The sequence below is a fragment of the Vombatus ursinus genome, unplaced genomic scaffold (assembly GCF_900497805.2).
Source record: "Vombatus ursinus unplaced genomic scaffold, bare-nosed wombat genome assembly UNPS02014778.1, whole genome shotgun sequence".
Classification (NCBI taxonomy): Eukaryota; Metazoa; Chordata; class Mammalia; order Diprotodontia; family Vombatidae; genus Vombatus; species Vombatus ursinus.
Genome location: NW_020954556.1, coordinates 37,017,196 through 37,020,009, shown reverse-complemented (window position 1 = coordinate 37,020,009; position 2,814 = coordinate 37,017,196). Strand labels below are relative to the sequence as shown.

The window sequence follows — 2,814 nt, the reverse complement described above, 5'->3', positions numbered from 1 at the left end:
CTTCCTGCACATTCTTCCACACTGTCCCTGGGCCAAAAATAGATTTGACTGTTTTCAAACATTGTTCCCCCTGAAGCTCCTCTTTGTGAAGCCAGTCAGTGATAACCCCCTATGGAAAGCAAGCAGACGGGAGGAAACAGAGGAACAGATAAGCACTTATGGCCTGGTACAGAGGTACTCAATAATATTTGCTGAATGAATTAGAACTAAACCTCAAAGACTGTGCTTTTTTATCCATGGAATTTTCCTTCTTTCTCTTTAAGCTTCCTATCTTAGAGATTTATGTAAACAGAACCTGTCACCTTCTCTGTCTTCCATATATCCACCCCTAATACTCAATGAATTTAAATACCCATTCAAAAATTCACTTCTTAAAATACGAGTTATATATCCACACATCCATAAATATACAAGTAGACTGTCCCTTTGAAAGGATCTCTGTAGTGACCCTAAGTTAAGCCCATCTAGAGAAAATTCATCTCACTTTTATTTTCTGAAAATTTCTTGACTTTTTTTTGAAGTTCACAAGTCAATTTGTTTTGCACAGAAGTTAAGTAATTCTACTGCTTTTTCCCACCTTCAAGGCTCTCCAATGGGCACAATATGTGGTTGAGAAACAATTTTTTGCATAACTGACTTACACAAAATAAAAAATAAGGTGGAAATTCAATACACAAATGAGAGTGGCCTGGGTCTATAATTGTTTCACACAGTATCAACTAAAAAAACAAAAATAAGAACTCTGCTTGCAATTGTATTGATACAGATTGTTAATTCATTTGTCTCCTATAGGAACAGAGTTGATTAATTGTAAAAGGGAGTCTGTTTTTATCCACTTTGGTTCTATTTTCCTCCTCACTCTTCCCTCAAGTAATAGAAATTAGCATTTATATAGTGATTTATGGTTTTCAAAGTGTTTTATATATGTTATCACAATAACCCTATGAGGTAGGTGCTATTATTATTATCCTCATTTTAAAAATGACTTGCTCAGCTATGTGTTTGAGGCAGGATTTGAACTCAGGACTTCTTGATTCCAAGTCTAGTGCTCTAGCTACTCACTTACATTACCTCCAAATGCTTTATTCTTCCTCGTGTATAGGTACTTTATGTCCATCTTCATGATGATCATCAAACTCAGCAGTATAGTAACCCATTTCAAGCTCCACTGAAAGGATTAATTATGTTGTTTTCCATTCCCTTCCACCCCTACCTTTCCCACCTGCATGAAATATAGACTCTGGACTACATAGAGTGTAAACTTCTTGAAGGTAGGGACTGTGTCATTCAAATGCTTGACTATTTCATCTTTTGTCTTTGTAGCCTAATTATTTAGCATAATGTCTTGCACATAAGGGGTGCCTAATAAAAGTTGGTTGAATTATACTGCATACAAGAGACTTATTAATCTAGGAGTCCATTTGAATTAGGTCAAATGCCTTAGAAAAAAATATATTTCTAAAAATCTAAACTAAAGTCATGGACATGAAGAAATCTAGCATGGCTACTCCCAAAAGAACTGTCTCATCTGTCAGCACAAGAAAAATTAAGGACAATGTTATCAAAATGGGAGACGCTCAACAATATGGGGTTTTCCGTTGCAAACAAAATAGGAAACATCAAAATTAGTGCACTTACTGAAGACAAGGTAGAACCAGAGTGCAACAGCATTCCTTCTGGCTTTCATTCTCAAAAGGTACATCCAAAATGTAATGAGGAACTTGAGATGTTGTACATGGAATTTCAATGACACCTTGGAAAACTTGGCTACGGTGCAGATGAAAATGGAAAAGTTGACATCAACCACTAAAGAAATCTGTAACCTAGAAAATTACCATCATGGAAAAGGAAATTATCAAACACCCCTTTTCCATACACGGCCCACTACCTATTTCTATGAAGTTTCCCATAAGCTTTCTGAAATGTACAAGAAGGAAATACTCCTCAAACACATCATTGTTGAAGAGTTCGCCCATGCTACAAACCAGGATCTCATTTTAAGCTACTCATCTATGTGGTTGTACCAGCCCTATATTGAAAACAGCAGACTTGATGTGGAAAGCATGCTACGTGAAACTGGACATTGAGCATTATAATTTTTCCAAAACCATTTTTAAGTCCAAACTCCCAAAACCAGAATGAACCTCTCTTTCCAGGTCTTATGATATAAGCCCATTGCTGCCTCATACATTTCCTTCTGGAGTCACAGCTCTACTTTTCTTGCTTGCAGAATAAGTTGCTTCAATTCCACCTTATGTATCTCTTAATACCACTCTGGCAGTAACTTTTAAAGTTGATGCTAGTCATCCATTCAGTACCTGCTATTAAAACCATGACCCTTCTTATTTGACAAAAAATACTGGAAACACTGATCATATGTTTGGCAGAAAATGTTTAGATCAGTATTTATTTCCACAATAAGTTCCAAATGGATTTTCAGCCTACTGTTTAAAAAAAATAACAACCACACAATGGGGTGAAATCAAGAGAATGAAAGGAGGTGCCTTTCACAATTATAAGTAGGAGAATTCTAAACCAAAGGATAGAGGTGTAAAATTAAAATGCATGTATAAAAACAAAACCAAGAGAAACTAGATTGGGGAAAATAGTTTAATCAAGTAACAAAATAAAATCTGCTATAGGAAATCTATACAAAAATATGAGACTAAGAACCATTTCCTAGCTAAGTGTTCAAAAGATATGAACAAATGACCTTCAGAATTAAGAAATGCAATTAACAAACAAAATATTACAGGAAATCACTAAGAGAAAGGAACATTTAACAATACTGATTTCACCTCACATTAAATTGGC

The 2,814-nt window shown here is 35.3% G+C and overlaps 1 pseudogene; it reads left to right on the top strand.

The window, feature by feature from the left end:
* The first annotated feature begins 1,479 nt into the window (after nt 1-1,479).
* LOC114045214 lies at nt 1,480-2,096 on the top strand (annotated as a pseudogene).
* Nucleotides 2,097-2,814: the final 718 nt, after the last annotated feature.